Genomic DNA, 17,491 nt, shown 5'->3' with positions numbered 1-17,491 from the left:
AGGCTTAGGAAATGTATCCACCAACACACGTTGGCAGCATTTAGAAAGGTAAATGGCTTTGAGAGCAGTCAGTTTTCTTTCTTTCTTTCTTTCTTTTGCAGTGAGGTTTACTGAAAGGAAACAGAAAAGGCTTCTGACATAGACATCAGAAGAGAGTAAAGGAGATTACCCCCGTCGTTAACTTGAGCAGAGCTTTATATACCTTCTAGCGGGCTACCAACAATAGGTTAAATAAGCATTTCAAAGTTGTAAAAGTTTTACCGAAACCCTGAGAACTGTCAGTGTTAGAAAAAGTTTTAGGGGCTTTTTTCTGCAATTTAGTAAACTTCAGGACCAGCCTCAGGGAGGTTTTTCTTTTTCTTTGTGCTAAAAACATGTCACTTCCTAAAGGGAAGTAAGAGCAAGAAAAGAGTTAAGCAGGGTGGCTGTGGTGAAGACTGCGCCAGCTGTGTGTTCTGGGTTAATCCAGGGTGCCCCTCCCCACCCTGTGAGGAGAGCAGCTGAAACTAAGTCCGTACGTGGACCCGGCAGGGGCAGCAGAGGGACAGGGGCACAGAAGCTGAGTACGTACATGGGGCAGGTTGTGGACGGAAAAGGGCCTGTGGTCACCTTGTCCACAGTCTCCCTATACAGAGGCCAGCCTGTCCTTTTCTTTCTTTTTTTTTTTTTTTATGGAACACTTCACGAATTTGCGTGTCATCCTTGCGCAGGGGCCATGCTAATCTTCTCTGTATCGTTCCAATTTTAGTATATGTGCTGCCGAAGCAAGCACCAGCCTGTCCTTTTCTACTGCAAGGGTTCATGAATAGCTCTCTGCTGATGACGAAAGAAGCATGTTTTTTATAAAAACCTTCCCAAAATAGAGAAAAGCACAAAAAGAAAAAAACAATTATCTGTAATCCTACCACCCACAGATAAGTCCTCTCAATATTTTGGTGTTTGTTCTTCCCATACTTTTTGTATACAAGTTTATTTTTATTTTTATTATTATAAAAATGAGATTACAGTGGACATACTTTTTTGTGACCTATTTTTTTTCACTTAATATAGAATGAGACTTACCTACATCATTAAGAAATTTTTATAGAAAGTAATAGCTGCATAGCATTTTGCCATATATGTAATTGATTTAACCAGTCTCCAAGTCATGTTATTTATGTTGACAATCTTTCACTCTTGTAGTCAACATGATGGGAATAAATCTAAGCTTATTTCCATAATTATCTCCTTAGAATAAACGTCTAGAAGTTGACTTGCTGGCCCAAAGGGTTTGCACATGTTTAAGGCTTTTGATGTGTACTGTCAAATTGCCCTCCCGAAGGCTGTTCTAATTTACATTCCCATCAACAGCACATGAATGCTACTTGTTTCCCAAAGCCTTGGCCAATCAAGGGTATTATACTTTTAAATCTATGCTAATATTATAGGTAAAAATTTATGGATGTCAGTGTAAGTATGTATCTTGTTTTAATTTCGGGTATATTTTCATTAGAAGCAATCGCAGATGAAATTAGTTTTGATAAAATTCATGTAATCCTGGCAATGGCACCCCACTCCAGTACTCTTGCCTGGAGAGTCCCATGGACAGAGGAGCCTGGTGGGCTGCAGTCCATGGGGTCGTGAAGAGTCGGACATGACTGAGCGACTTCACTTTCACTTTTCACTTTCATGCATTGGAGAAGGAAATGGCAACCCACTCCAGTGTTCTTGCCTGGAGAATTCCAGGGACGGGGAGCCTGGTGGGCTGCCATCTATGGGGTCGCACAGAGTCGGACACGACTGAAGCGACTTAGCAGCGGCAGCAGCAGCATGTAACCCTAACTGCCATCTGGTGGTAGAACTTGGAATTGCAGGGATAGAATTTCAAGAGATGACCAGGCATTTAAGAATTTTCAAGTTTCATTTGATCCAGGGACAGCAGACATCATGAAATGAGCAGCACAGGGTGAATTTTAAACTCAGGACGTTGTCAGTCCAAGGTGGGACCTGCAGAGGAGCCCTTGATACAGCACTCTTACATTTAGGGGTAGTAATCAGCATTCATGTTGATAAAGTGAGATCTCATAAACAGCAGAATTGGCTCTGCTCAACAAATCCAAGAGGTGTGTTGTGTATGAGGGTAGCACGAAGAGAATCAGACCCAGTTGCAGTCTTTGGGGAACTATGGGGAGGGGTAGCCAACAGCCAACTTACCATAGGATAGAGAGGAAGGGCGGAGAAGGCAATGGCACCCTACTCCAGTACTCTTGCCTGGAAAATCCCATAGATGGAGGAGCCTGGTAGGCTGCAGTCCATGAGGTCGCTAAGAGTCGGACACAACTGAGTGACTTCACTTTCACTTTTCACTTTCATGCATTGGAGAAGGAAATGGCAACCCACTCCAGTGTTCTTGCCTGGAGAATCCCAGGGACAGGGGAGCCTGGTGGGCTGCCGTCTATGGGGTCGCACAGAGTTGGACACGACTGAAGCGACTTAGCAGCAGCAGCAGCAGCAGAGAGGAAAGGACAACTGGGGTCGCTGTGGCCTTCCTGGAGGTTTCTTATCACACTCTCCTTTTTCCTCTCCAAACTGTGGCTTCTGTCTAGGACAAAAAGACTTGTCCCTCATGCAAGGCTCAGCACTGTCTGCACCTTGACTTTGGCATAGAAAACTTCTCACCATCTCCTATTTACAACATCAAAATCCTCACATTTCCTCTTTTTTTTGGTATTTGGACTTTTTGACTCTTAACACTGAGCTTTAATGACTTTTGGGTTTGTTTTACACCTTCAGAACACAATTTAAATAGTTATTGAAAATGTGTATTTAGTAAATTTTCCAGAGCTTAAGATTTGTGTATTTGAATGTATGAGGAAAGTGATAAGCTGTGAGACCAGAGGCACATAGAAATGATGAAGCCCATTGAGGGCCAGTGGTGCAGAGTCCCTGGAATAGGGGAGCGTGCCCACATCAGAAACACCACTGGCCATCGTCTCTATGCCAGACAGTTTCCTGGGTCTTTGGACTAGCACCAAACAGGAGTGACAAGGCCCCTCCCTGCAGTGATGAGGAGAGAAACAAAGAAAAGAAACCAACAAAACAATAAAATGTCCTAGACAGAGAATAAAGCAGGGAATGTGATGAGAGGGCTGACTGGGTGGATTAAATAATCAGAAAGCTCTTGGGGAAGATGATATTTGAACTGAAACTCATATGATGAAAAGATGTCACAATTTGGGGAGGTGGTGGGAAATGCTCCTGGCAGAGGAAAAAGTGCACAGGTCATGAGACTGAAACAAGTGTCGTGTGTCCAGAGTATGTGTGAGGCCAGTACAGTTGGAGTGAGTGAGCAAGTGCCAGGAAATGGTAGAAGGGGGAGTTGGAAAGGTCTCCAGGGCTGCATGGAGTAGAATCTTATAGGTCACAGTGAGAGGCTGACCCAGGCAGGAGGCCAAGAAAACTTGGCTCTGTGTTTACTGAAACCACCTGCCCACAGGGGCAGGCTGCCTTGACAAGAGCTGGGAGACTCTCTCCTTCCAGTGCTTAGTCGCTCAGTCATGACCAACTGTTTGTGACTCTTTGGGCTATAGCCTACCAGGCTCCTCTGTCCATAGGATTTTTCAGCAAGAATACTGGAGGGGGTTGCCATTTCCTCTTCCAGGGGATCTTCCCAACCCAGGGATGGAACCTGCATCTCCTGGGTCTTCTGCATTGGAGGTGTGTTCTTTACCTGCTGAGCTATAGGACTGTCCACTCCCATCCCCCGCCCAGAGGCTTTTCCAACATGCCAGGGACTATAAGGACTGTAAGTGCATGGACTGAGTGTTTGCTGGAGACATGCTGGCCCGTGTTCACACCCTGAGAGATTGATGGTCTTGACCTTGCTGCACAGAAGAGGAAGCTGGGCTCAGTCCATGATAGGACTTGGCTGAGACACCAGGCCCACCCTCAAAGCAAAGCCTGAATTAGCACAAAGCCTGCAGACTCTCCATCACACCAGCCACCCTATCAGTAAGCTGGCTACAGCAGCAAATCAGGGCTCAGACTGTCTGTGCACTGGTAGAAGGGTCTTTATCCTCTCATCACCTAGAGAAACAGGTATTTAGAGTGAATGTTCTCCTCCTCATCCCTGTTTCTATCTGGCCCTGGGATTCTCACCCCATTCCACCACCCTTCCCCCGTTATCAAATCGTTAGGACCCTTTCCTGCTTTCCATTAAAAAACAAAGCAGAAAACCTAAGTTAGAAAACCTAAGAAAACCTAAGGTCTAACTTAAAGAAGAAAATGTCTTCGTCCCATCTTCTCTCCTATTCCTCACCCATATATCTGTCAAACTCCTACTCATCCCTCAAAACAGGCCCCAATTATTAGAAATTGGTGGTGGCAAGAGGGGGGAAATCTTCCTTATGGTGAAATGTCTAATTCCACTTCCCTGGCCAGGAGCAGCTGAGGGAAGCAGGGAGACCACAGCCATAACTGACCCCTCCCCACCCCTGCCCCTAGGCATCCACTCAGCCCTTCTGTCCACATTTGCAGTGAGAAACTTGGCCTGGATGAAAACATGAGGGATCAGATCTGTGCGGCACTTCACAGTGAGAGTACCTCCTATCCCTGGACACCACGACTTGTGCCCATTTTGTGGAAAAATTGAAGCTTAGAGTGGCCATACCCCTTTGCCAGATCTCAGTGGCAAGCACGAGGGGCCTGGCTTCCCCCTGAAGGCTCTCTAGACCTTCCCACACAGAGATCTTTATGGCACAGCAGGTAAGGCTGTAAGGCAGCCAGACAAGGCCCCGGACCCCGCAGAGGAAGGAGGAGCTAACTCCTCCTGGGACAGGGGAGGCCTCACAGAAGAGGGACAGTTGGGACCTGCTTTGAGGGATGAGTAGGAGTTTGACAGGGGAAGAGGTAGGTGGGCATTCCGTGCAGCACCAACATGGACACAATGAAAATGCAGGGTCAAAGTGTGGTCTACGTGCCAGTGGACGGTGACCCTGTGGAAGGGCAGGAAAAGAGGAGGATGACACTGAACGAAGGGCCCCCACTCACCCAGAGGGATGAAGACGGATGTATATACTGGAAAGGCCTCCCTGGCTACAGGGCAGAGACAGGGGCAGGGTGTGGGGGAGGTCCAGACAGAAGGTGGCTATCAATATTAAGCGGCTGAAACAAGTCCCAGTAAGGATGAAATGAAAGAGGGAAGACTGGAGAAGAGAGGGCTGGCAGGAGTTGCAGCCTGACTCTGACAGGTGAGACACCAAAACCAGAACTCCTCATGCTTGGCAGCAGCCAGCTCCCCAAGCATCCTCTAACTGGGCCAGGGGTGAAGGGCAGGCAGAGCTGCCCATCACATGCAGAGTCAGTCATGGGGAGCATCGACAGACAGCTTAGGCCCCAGGAGACCAGCACAAGCCCTGCGCTGAAATGCGGGATAGGAGACAGGGCCTCTGCCTGGGACCAATTTTGAAACGAATAACTCAGTTAGACTGTTTGGAATTAATCAAGTGAACAAAAAAAGGACCACCAGGCACCATGCATTCATAGGCTTATTTGCACCCTCATAGTTCAAAAACAGCTTTGATTGTAAAAATGTAATTAGTTAAATGATTCATCTGTAACATCCCAAATTCATCTGTTTTGGGACTTCAGCATCCTACATCTCATTTTCATCTGACCCCTGCAGGGCTGCTCCCCAGTTCTCCAGATTCCGGGTAGAACAAATGAAAGCAGATTTCCCGAGCAGCCCCTGCTAATGGTCCCCAGATTGGAACTGTGGGGAACCACAGTTGGGCCCCAGGGAAAAGGCCACCATGCTGACTTTCCCTTCCTCTTCCCCAGGGTCCCCTCAAAAGCCCAGTACAGGTGCTCCTGGACCTGGGCTTGCCTTGGGCCCATGTCTCTCAAATATCACACGTGGAGCAACCAGAAGAACAGAGGGTTGAGCTGCTGCTCCTGCCCCTGGTCTCTAGAAGCCCTACTTACCCTTGGAAGCATTTTGCATCTTCCAGGCAGTGGCCCAGGAGCCCCCTGCTCCTATTACAAACCTCCAAGGATGGTACCATCTTCCCATGTCTAATTCTGGGATTGCTCTCAGCAGAGGTAGCCCATGGGAGGCCAGCAGAGGTTTGTCTGGCTCTTTGCAGGTGTTCCTGTGACAACACCTTTGCAGAGTGATGCCCTCCAGGCTGGTCTCTGACTCCCTTTCCCCCCAGGCAGCGAAGCACCCTCACCCCATTGCCAGGAAGAGCATGTTCAGACCTACACTAGGCCACTGGGGCAAACTCAGGTCTTCCAAGTAAGTAGACTTGAAAGAAAGCAGTTATTTGGAGTATGAAGCTGGTCCACACAGTATCCTCCTGAAATCAAGGACTGGCCCTCTGTCCTGCCCATGCAGTGGAGAGAGAGTGGGCTTTGGGGCTCCACAGACCATGTAACCCCTCTTCAGGCGTTTGGGGAGCCAATTAACTGACCCCATGAGAGCCCTAGCACTGGACATACAGATTGGGTTCAGTGAGTGACAGTTCCTTCAACCACGGTGATCACCAACCCCAGCAGGGGGAGCCCTTGAGGCTGAAGGAGCCCCTCCCAAGCCAGTGTCCAGCACCCAAGATGTGGCCCAGAGGGGCAGGAGTCAGCTGGTGCCCATGACAGCCTTTGACAGGTCAGGAGCGCCCTCTGGTGCTCCCAGGCCAGGCACTGGTGCCAGTAGGGAACTTTATAGAAGAATTCACTTGGCAATTGTTTCACTCAACAAATATTTGTTGTGTCCTCACTTTGTTTGACATTTGGGATACAACTAGTGAGACATATATCCAGGGCCCCTCCCCTCATGGAGGCTGGGATTGCGTGGGAGAGAGAATCAAACTTCAGGGCTGAGAAGGTGGAGGTTGCTACAAGTGTCTGTGACCCAGGCCGGGCTTGGTGGAGGTCAGGGCACCATCCAAAGGAAAAGAGGTGTAAGCCGAGTTTGGAAGGCCGAGGAGGGGCTGACAGATGGGAACTTCAAGGATAATGTCCAGGGAGAGAGTGCACCCAAGACAGGCCAGGCTGGGAGGGAACAGGAGAGGAGGGTCAAGGCCAGCAGGCCTGGAGCACTCAGCTTCATTGACAAGTCAGTTGCTTCTATAAAGGGAGCACAAGGTGGAGAGAACTTGCAATAGCATCCAACCTGGGAAAGTCCAGGCTTAACAGAAACCTTGCAAATCCATCAGGTTGCCCAGGAAGCAGTGAGTTCCCTGTCGCTGGAGGTATGCAAGCCTGTGCTACATAACCACCCTTCAGGAGGGGCTTCTAGGGAGAGATTGGCCCCAGTGGGTCATCTCCCTACCAAGGCAGGTCCTTCTACTCATGTGTGTGCTAAGTCGCTTCAGTCATGTCCGACTCTTTGAAATCCCATGGACTGTAGCCTGCGAGACTCCTCTGTCCATGGGATCCAGGCAAGAACACTGGAGTGGGTTGCCATTTCCTCCTTCAGGGGGATCTTCCCGACCCAGGGATTGAACCCACATCTTAGATCTCCTGCATTGATGGGCAGGTTCTTTACCACTAGTACCACCTGGTAAGCCTTTTTGGGCTACTCAGACCCAAACTCGGTGGGACAGGATGGCGCAAGCCCATCTAGAGAAGGAGGCACTTCAAATAGTCACAGACACCCTTCAGAGGCAGGCCTCTGGTGGGCACTGGATCCTCAGGGAGGGTCACAGTGGGGAGGGGAGGTGGCAGGAAGGCAGTGCAGTAGGTCAGTTACTGAGGAGCTGTGTAGGCTGAGGAAAAGGTGAGGAAGACTTCTCAGAGGTGACGTGTGGGTCTGGAAGGAGTATCGTGGGGGCAGACAGGGGGTCCTTGAATGTCAGGCCAAGGGGAGCTGCAGCTCTGACCTGAGTGGGGGGGGTGGGGAGGTGAGGCCATACCAGGTGCAGCCAGAGGGAGATGGTGAGGTGGGAAGCATGCAGGGTTTAAGCAGGAAATTCAGGCTTGGGTCCCAGGCCAAACTGGCTATGCCTAGCCTCACCAACCTTCAGTTTCTTCATCGGTGGAATGGAGGTAATAACGGTACCTGCCCAACAGGGCTATGCTTAGGGTCAATGACTTCCAGGTGAGAAGGCAAAGGTGTGTGTGTGTGTGTGTGTCTTTTAGCTCTGCCCCATTTCCTGGATTTTTACACTAAAGCTGGCCCAGCACATTACAGTCACACTCATTCAACGCCCTGGGTGCCCAGCTCTAGTCTAGACACTTTCACCTATAGGAAATCATTCCATGCACACCACACCTACTTTACAGAGGAGGAAACAAGCTCCAGGAAAGTTAAGCAGCTCACTCCAAGGCCTGCAGGGTAAAAGCAGAACAAGGAGGATGACTCCCTGCTGCTTCACTGTAGGAAGAATGGGCACTGAGGGGATTGGAGGCATGGGGGCTGGCGGAGACCGATCCAGGAGAGAGGCCAGGGTAAGTGGAGAACTGGACGTATGAGTGGTTCGGAGAGATGGTTCAGAGCGTTCTAGAACTGCAGGCTCGCAGGCTCACTGATGCATTCCAGGGGCCAGCCAGGTGACGAAACAGGGAGGACGGGCTGGGTGCAGGGGAGTGGAGGGAACAGTGGGCCTCGACTGAACTGGAAGGGCACATGCCCCATCTAAGGGGGTCACTGTAGCTCAGCCCAAGCAGATCGATCATTACCACGTCTTCTAACATTTCAAGAGAAGCTGGAAATAGTTTTTTTAATGAAATCTTTGGATTCTTAAGAATTCCAATCAACCTGTTAATTCTTCCAACTCTTTGCAACCCCATGGACTGTAGCCCACCAGGCTCCTATGTCTATGGAATTCTCCAGGCAAGAATACTGGATGGGTTGCCATGCCCTTTTCCAGGAAATCTTCCCAACCCAGGGATCAAACCCAGGTCTCTTGCATTGCAGGCAGACTCTACCATCTGGACCACCAGGGAAGCCCAATCTGTTAACAGTGACAACTGTGTCACTCATGCAAACCAAGGAGGGCTTACCTCAAAACCCAGGGTTTCAGAGAGGCTGGGGATTCAAACATGAGTGAGGATGGGAGGAAGCAGGCAAGTGGCCCTGCAGACTGAGGCTCAGGGCGAGAGGACAGATCAGGTGTGTAGCCTTGGATATCAGGGGTCCCTGCAGCCTCAGTGTCTGCTGTGAGCCCTGTCAGTCACTCTTGTCCCCGGGTGTCCTGGTAATGCTGTGTCTCAGTCCCACCAGCTGAACTGTGCTGTCCCAGGCAGGCCACTACCCATTGTATAGTTTCAGCCACACTGGGCCCATCACCCTCTGATCCATCCTGCTAGATCTTCATCGCACCAGAGGCTGCTGCCAAAATGGGTGCCTCCGCTGGTCTGCCATCCCATTGCCTTCCCTCAGACCAGCCCCACGTGCCTGAGCGGGAGACACCAGGCTGGAGGCAGTGCTCAGCAGATAATCTCAGTTCACGGATCCAGCTTCCATCCTCACCACCCAATGGGAGTCAGGCCTGTCGCTCCCCTTCACCCCACCCTGAAACAATTTTTCCCGATATCTGACAGGGTAATCATGTAACAGGCAAATGTGTAATTTAGACAGGTATTTTGGGATCTGTTCAAAGGCATAGCACCCCTTTTTCTAGCCAAGATGTGTAATGGACATACGTGTAATTGCTTCCAGGGCACACCGCATGTTCACTGATCATGTCTTCTCCCCAGAATAGAAGCCAGCTGGCTTTCTAGCCTCACAGAATCACAGAGCTAAAGGGACCAATGGGTTTTCTAGGCCAAGGGTCACAAAGCCAGATGCCCTGACAGAGCTGGCAGGTCACTTCAGCAGGACGGGAGGCCAGTTGTGAGGCCCTGGGAACTGCACTGGGCCCAGCAGCCGTTGCCAGGCGTATGAACCCAGCTGAACCCATCTTCAGCTTTTCGGTAAAAGTCCATGCTCCAGATGTTTATGTGAAACGTTACAATTTTTAAATGTTGCAACTAGTTTGGGTAAGTTTTACTTCTTTTTTTTTTTTTTAACTGCATGGACTAAACCAAACCCGGCTCCAGGCCAGCCCTGCCCTCCCTTGCCCAGACAAGGAGTGAGAGAGGGCAGCACGGGAGGGCCAAGGAGCAAGTGAAGGGCAGGGCTCGGACCTTGGCAGGCTCCTAGGTTCCCCCACAGCTGGAGTCCCCATAGCTCACTCTGAGTTAGGTGTAGCTGCTGCTGCTGCTGCTAAGTCACTTTAGTTGTGTCCGACTCTGTGCGACCCCATAGACGGCAACCCACCAGGCTCCCCCGTCCCTGGGATTCTCCAGGCAAGAACACTAGAGTGGGTTGCCATTTCCTTCTCCAATGCATGAAAGTGAAAAGTGAAAGTGAAGTCGCTCAGTCGTGTCCAACTCTTAGCGACCCCATGGACTGCAGCCTACCAGGCTCCTCCATCCATGGGATTTTCGAGGCAAGAGTACTGGAGTGGGGTGCCGTTGCCTTCTCCGAGTTAGGTGTATCAGGTGACTGCAAAGACCACTCTACAAAGGGCTTGAGACCCCAGGAAGGAGTTCCCCAGAAGAAGCCACATGCCACCACCAAGACACAAGCTGCAGCCAGCCTGGACGTATGAATGGGGGTTCTTTCTTCCCTTACCCTACAGTGGAATTCAAGTCTGGGAAATTGCTAAGCCCAGACAGTTGTGCTGTGGCCCGTGTGTATGCAAACAGTCTGACCTGAGAAATCAGAACCACATGGTACTGACCTGCCCGAGGGCGCTGCCCATCCACCCCCTTGCCCACTGGACAGCCCTAATGAGAGAGCCTTTGCACAGGAAAGCACACGCCCCGGGCTGGGACTCTGGGCCCCAACAGCCTTGTAATTTGATGAATTGTCAACATCTGGGCCATAATTACTGGACCCTGGACTGATAATCCTGGTAAGCCCCCCATCCAGGGGCCCTGTTCTGGTGCATTTGGGGGGTGCTCCATTCCCCTACAGGAGCTGTCAGCATTAATTACAACCAGAAAGCAAGATAGTCACCCAGCCCTGGCTGGTCTGAGCATTTACTCCTGTCTCTGTCTAAACACGGCCAGTGTATTGATTCAGCTCCATACAACAGATAACTCTTGCCAGTTGGGAGGCCTGAGCCACAGCTAACAGAGAGGAACAGAGCCAGCCTCACACAGAGGAAACAGTCTGCACAACTTCTTTGCCCTGGGGTCCCTCCAAGGCTTTGTTCCATGGCCACATTGAGACGCTCCAGTGATAGGGTTGGCATACTCCCTGGCCCAAACTTACTTCACCGAGAAACCTCCTCTATTTTGCCATACTTGCTAATATTTTTTTGAAAGATGGCTCCATGGAACCCTGCTTAGGAAATAACCAAGGGGTGAGGGAGGGAGCCAACCCACAAAGGTAAGAGATGTTGGCAGTGGCACAGCCTGGCATCTCACTGCCAGCCACTTGGAAGGCCACCCAAACATCCCTCCCCAGTGCTGCCCACCCCAGGGCCAGTGCAGACTCCACTCCGTGTCTGCTTGCCTGTAGGTCTCACAACTTGGGTTGATCTGAAAGAGGAGACCAAGGAGACTATCTTGGGACCCATGTTGAACTTGTCATTAGAGAGAAAGGCATGACCTCCATTTTACAGATGAGGAAACTGAGGTTCCAGGCTGCTCAGGTTGTTGAGCGGGGCAAGAGGGTGGGCCAGCACGGGGGCTCTGTCCTCCGGCCTGAGGTTCAGCACAGCGCAAGGTTCTGTTTGCTTCTATACAACCAGAATCACCCTGGAGCTCAGCTGATCTGCACCAGGAAGGAGTGGTTTAAAGCATAACCCAGCCTTGTAAATAGCTGTCTAGCTTCATGGAGGGCAGAAAGCGTTGAAAACCTCTGGTGAATTCCACGGCTTTGATCAGGCAGGGGAAGGAGCCAGCAGGGACCAAGCAACTCCAGGCACAGTGTTGTGGCATATGACCCTCAGGGTCACCCGTTCTGTGGGAGCTGAGGCTCAGAGAGGGGGTTTGAACCCAGGGAAGGCCCAGTCCTCCCTTCACTCTGTGTCATTCCTTCTGCTCCTCTGGTGGGAGATGCAGGGAGAGAAGCATCTCTGCCGAGAGTCGGGGAAGGGAGGGCTGTCTGGATAGGATAAGATCCCCTGCCACCAAGGCCCTGCCACCACCCCGTCTGGGGCTCTGCTCTTCCAGATGGCTTGGCTTCCCAGTACATTCCCCTCCTGCTCAAAGCCAGCTTGTCAGCAGCTGGGGCACTCAGCCTGGACTTGGTCCAGCCCATCTACTAGGCCTACCCTTCCCCAGAATGTTTCTCTTCCTCACAGAGCACTCAGAGCCAGGCTTGGACCTCCCTCCAACTCATGGAAACACCAGGTTCATCCACACAGCCTGCCATCACAGTTGCTTTGCAAAGATTCAGCCAGGCCCTGAGACAAGGGATCCAGTGAGGCTGGGAACACTGCCTTCTGGGAGACCCACAAGCAGAATGATGGCTCAGGCAAGTCTTGCAGGAAAGAAACCTATTTCACAGGGTATAGCTCCTTACTTCACTGTGGATGGTGACTGCAATCATGAAGTTAGAAGACAATTGCTTCTTGGCAGGATAGCTATGACAAAAAGCAAAGAAATCACTTTGCCAACAAAGGTCCATATATTCAAGGATATGGTCTTTCCAGTAGTTGTGTATGGATGTGAGAATTGGACAGTAAAGAAGGCAGAATGCTGAAGAATTGATGCTTTCGAACTATGGTTCAAAAAATCTTCTGTGGAGAAGACTCTTAAGAGTCCCTTGGAAAGCAAGGAGATCAAACCAGTCAATCTTAAAAGAAATCAACTCTGAATACTCTTTGGAAGGACTGATGATGAAAGTGAAACTCCAATACTTTGGCCACCTGAAGCAAACAGTTGACTCAATGGGAAAGACCCTGATGCTGGAAAAGATTGAAGACAGGAGAAGAGGGCAACAGAGGATGAGATGGTTGGATGGCATCACCGGTTCAATGGACATGAACTTAGGCAAACTCCGAGAGACACTGAGGGACAGGGAAGCCTGGAGTGCTGCAGTCCCTGGAGTCTCAAAGAGCTGGACACAACTTGGTAACAACAACAACTCCTTACTTGACCATAGAATTCCTTCCCCCAGGCAAGCCTGTAACACCCTGCAAGACACCAGTGTTCCATGGACACCAGTTTGGTAAAAGCAGTATTAGGGTGACTGTGGGCAGGGCCCATCCTCTAAGGGTCACAGCCCGGGCCCCAGCCTCTCCCAAGATAAGAGGGGTCAGAATCATGCCCCAAAGCTGGGCAAGTCCATCTGACTCCAAAACCAAGCTGTTTCCTCCTCCACCCCACCCTTCTGTGAGTTCCCTCCTCGGTGACTCCCAGTGACCCGTGGTCACCGAGCAGCCTCTCCAAGCATCAGCTATTTCTCCAGACAGAGAATTCAAGGGCCTGGGCATAACCTTCCTGCCTCCGTGCCATCAGAGATGAGCCCAGAGCCACCTCCACAGACCAAAGCCATGGCTGTGGGTCAGCTCCGTCCCTGAAGTCAGGCCCCCACCCTCTGGTCTCTAAGTATCTGCACATCACCATTCTATGTTTGCCAAGGGAATCTTCTTGGCATCATATCTAACCACATGCATGCTAAGTCATTTCACTCATGTCCAACTCTTTGTGACCCAATGAACTGTAGCCCGCCAGGCTCCTCTGTCCATGGGAGTCTCCACATACAGCTCCAGCTTTGAATCCCTGAGGAACTCGTAACTTTCCTTCAGCCTCACCGTGGGCATTTCCAAGGTTGGTGCTCTTCATGCCCCCTCTGCCATTATTCTGAAACTACAAACTTTATCAAGTCCCAGGAGCCAAGGGCCCTGTGACCCCAAATACAGACAGGACCCCGGATTGTAAACTTGGTTTTCTGCCATGTAGAGGGTTTCTCACAAACTAGTAAGCTGGGAACCGAGGCTGCACTGTCAATGATCCACTGGGACAGTCTTGGAGGTGGCAGAAGGGAGCATCCTGCCTGGAAGGCAAGAGGCCCCTGGTCACTCTTAGGAGGGTGCTGCTGAGGTCTGGCCTTCAGAATGCTCTCAGAGACAGTTGGTGGCACTGAGTTTTCCCCTCTGGGGTCAAAGCCAAGGGAACATCCCCAAGCTCCCTTCTGTAACAGTCATTTCTAGAAAAGGGGGGCACTGTGGCACTGCATGCCTCACGTCAACTGGAACTGGGCCTGGCAGAGGGTCAAAGTGAAAGAAGGTCCAGAGAGCCTTTCGTCTCCTCACTCAGGGAGTCAGAGGCACCAGAAATCCTGGAAGGAAGGCAAAGCCTATGAGCCTTCTCCCCGGATTCCCTGGATAGCCATCCGTCACTCCTGCTATCCTGTGCTACCGGCGAGAGAGAGCATTCCATGGAGAGTAGGGCCTATTTCAAGCCCTTGGACAGTCCCACTGGCTCAGCTTCTTCATCTGTAGGAAGGGACGTGGCACCAGGCTCCCAGAGCTGTGGCAAGGGCAGATCCATGTAGGAAAGGGAGTCAGGTCCAAAGCAAGCCCTGCTCTGTGTCCTGGCCTTTATCCGGAGTGTCTTGAACTCATGATGCAATCTAGTTCCAAGGCCAGCTCATGTCACCAGCTGCTGCTGGTGACTTAGCAGTGAGGTCTGCTGTGTTCTGCCCCCTGGCATGTGAAGAAAAGAGCTTCATTTAGTTCTAAGCTACACCTTAGTCTCTGTTTTGTTTTGTTTCTTGTAATGAAGACTTTGGAGATCTACCCTCTTAGTAACTTTCAAGTATACAATACAGTGTTGTTAACTGGAGTCATCCTTGCTGTACGTTACATCCCTAGACCTTGTTTATCTTGTAACTTGAAGGTTGTGCCTTTTTACCTTTTCTTCCATTTCACCCACCCCCCTACTTCTGGCAACCTTCAGTGTGTTCTATCTATAAGCTCGTTTATTTTGTTGTTGTTTGGTGTTATATTCCACATATAAAAAGAGGGTTTCACTCACAGCTCAGTTGGTACAGAATCCACCTGCAATGCAGGAGACCCTGGTTCAATTCCTGGGTTGGGAAGATCCCCCGGAGAAGGGAAAGGCTACCCATTCCAGTATTATTGTTGTAGCCACGCCTTCTGGGAAACAAACTCACTCAGAAGGACAATGCAGATAGTGGAGTGCAGTTTATTACACCGGCGGGCCCAAGGCAGAGTCTCCTTTAGCCGATGACCCTGACCAGTTTTTCTGAAAACCTTATATACCCTAAGTGTACATGCTCAAACCCACCTCCCCAAATTCCCTGAAACTAGTCTGAACAAAGGAAAAGAAAGATACAATCAAAGTTAACCCATGATTCATATGCCTTAAGCCTAGGTAGTTAACAGTGGACAATTATCAACAGGCCTGTGGTCATACCCCAATAAGCACAATAGAATTTATGATTCTATTCGGTTACACAGATAATTAGGGTATTCTTTTAGGCAACAGAGAGTCCAGGTACGAGCCTTGGGGCTCTTCCATCCAGGGGGCCTGGTTTTCCAGTTGGTATGTCGTTTCCATAGATACTGGGCATAAAGCTCAAAGTCCACAGTCCGGCCCAAGATGGAGTCCTGCTTTCAAGATGGAGCCTGTTCTGTCTGTTTCCTCCTTCATTCCCCACTCGTGATGCTCTTAACTCAAAGTATGAGCATCATTCATAGGGATATATTGCATCCTGACTCTCCAACCTCCAATTTGGGAGAACGACATCAACCTTTGGGTTACAAAGTTCATAAAACATTGTAAAATAGAGGGTCCACAAAGCAGAACTATCAAGGCAACTGTAACAATGGTAAATATAGTTTTCCACACATCACCCTTCACCTAAAATAGGACCGAAGTCCAAAAAGGAAGATTATCATCAAACATAACTTTTACCTGACCTTTCATGTCATCTAGGGTGGCTGATATATAGCCAGATAAATCAGGAATATATACACAACATTCAACTTTAATTATAGCACAGGTCCCTCTTTGTACTGAAACTATGGTTAGTCTTAAGATGATACCAGCAAGTCCTTGTACCAGCAGTTGATTGTAGAGCTTCATCTCTGTTTCTTCTTTAAGATGATCTTGGTTTCACGGGGATCAGTGGGGTCCTGTTGTATAGTCCACTCGGTGTCCTCTGGGTCTGCGTGGTATGCTCTCTTCACCCTCATGTGGAAGATCCAGGGAGTGACACCTGCAACTTTAACTGCAGTAGCGCTGGTTGGAACAACAGTATATGGACCCTTCCAATATGGGGCCAAGGAGTCGTGTTTCCAGTCCATGACCGCACCTGATCCCTGGGCACAAATTCGTGAATCTGTTCCCCAAGGGGGAATGGCACCCTTTCTTGTACAAACTTAGTTACCTGATTTATTATTACCCAGTTGTCCATCTGCTGTGAAATCTCATCTCCCCTTACCTGAGGCAAATTTGTTGACACCTGTTTTATTATGGGAGGGGGCCTCCTATACACAATTTTGTACGGAGAAGAGCCATGGGACTGTGGGGTCATCCTGAGTCTGAGCAGAGCCGTCGGAAACAAGTCCACCCAGGAGCAGTCAGTCTCTATGATCCACTTGGAGAGTCTCTTTAAGTGTCCGGCTGGCTCCTTCCACCATCCCAGAACTCTGGGGCCTATATGCTGTATGTAATTTCCACTTGATCTTTAAAGTTTTGCTTACTGGTTATACTAAATCAGCTACAAAAGCCGGGCCATTGTCTGATCCAATGCTGGTAGGAAATCCAAATCTGGAAACTATCTCCCTAAGCAGGCACCGGGCTACTTTTGATGCTCTTTCAGTCCAGGTAGGAAAAGCTTCTACCCATCCCAAGAACGTACATACCATGACCAGCAGGTAATGGTAGTGTCGGTGAGGTTTCATTTCAGTAAAGTCCACTTCCAGGTGTTCAAAGGGCAACGTGCCTTTTACCTGAATCCCTGGAGGTTTCCGTCTGTGCCGAGAGGCAGCATTGACCTGTGAGCAGGCAGTGCGGTTCTGAGATTTTGTCCTTTTGACAGCTGGAGGGCCTGGATTAGAGCATATAGTTCAGCCTGTTGAGCGGACCAGTGTGATGGCAGAGAGCGAGCCTCAACGATGGTTTCTTCCGTGACTACTGAATATCCTGACAGTCATTGTCCTTGTTTCACCAGGCTGGTGCCCTTGGTGTACAGAAGCAAATCTGGGTCCGGGATTGGCTGGTCTCTCAAGTCAAGTCTGCTGGCATATTTCCTTGCAATCATGTGAGGACCCACCTTCTCCCACAGGAAGGACAGTGGCCAGATTCAGGGCCTGACAAGGCTCAGTAGTAACATGGAGGTTCTCACATAACAGTCCCTGGTATTGAGTAATCCGGGATGTCGACAGCCATTTATGGGGGTCCCCTCGCAGGAAAATGTTGACCTCGTGTGGGATTTTTACGAACAAATCTTCGCCCAAAGTCAGCTTGGTTGCCTCCCGGACCAGTAAGGCAACTGCAGCAACTGCCCGTAAGCATCCCAGCCACCCAGTGGCAACACTGTCCA

At 50.1% G+C, this 17,491-nt stretch overlaps 1 protein-coding gene and 1 non-coding gene across 2 annotated transcripts in view; one reads left to right on the top strand and one right to left on the bottom strand.

Annotated features, from left to right (window-relative positions):
* COL23A1 (collagen type XXIII alpha 1 chain) overlaps positions 1–17,491 on the top strand; it is a 403,501-nt gene that overhangs the window by 355,019 nt on the left and 30,991 nt on the right. The window lies entirely within an intron of this gene.
* On the bottom strand, positions 666–772 carry LOC112447657 (U6 spliceosomal RNA). Its single transcript, XR_003035836.1, has one exon. It is a non-coding gene; the product is annotated as a U6 spliceosomal RNA (small nuclear RNA).

This window comes from Bos taurus, chromosome 7 (assembly GCF_002263795.3).
Source record: "Bos taurus isolate L1 Dominette 01449 registration number 42190680 breed Hereford chromosome 7, ARS-UCD2.0, whole genome shotgun sequence".
In the NCBI taxonomy this organism is placed as follows: domain Eukaryota; kingdom Metazoa; phylum Chordata; class Mammalia; order Artiodactyla; family Bovidae; genus Bos; species Bos taurus.
Note: the sequence above shows the minus strand (reverse complement) of the source record. Positions and strands in the feature narration are given on the sequence as shown.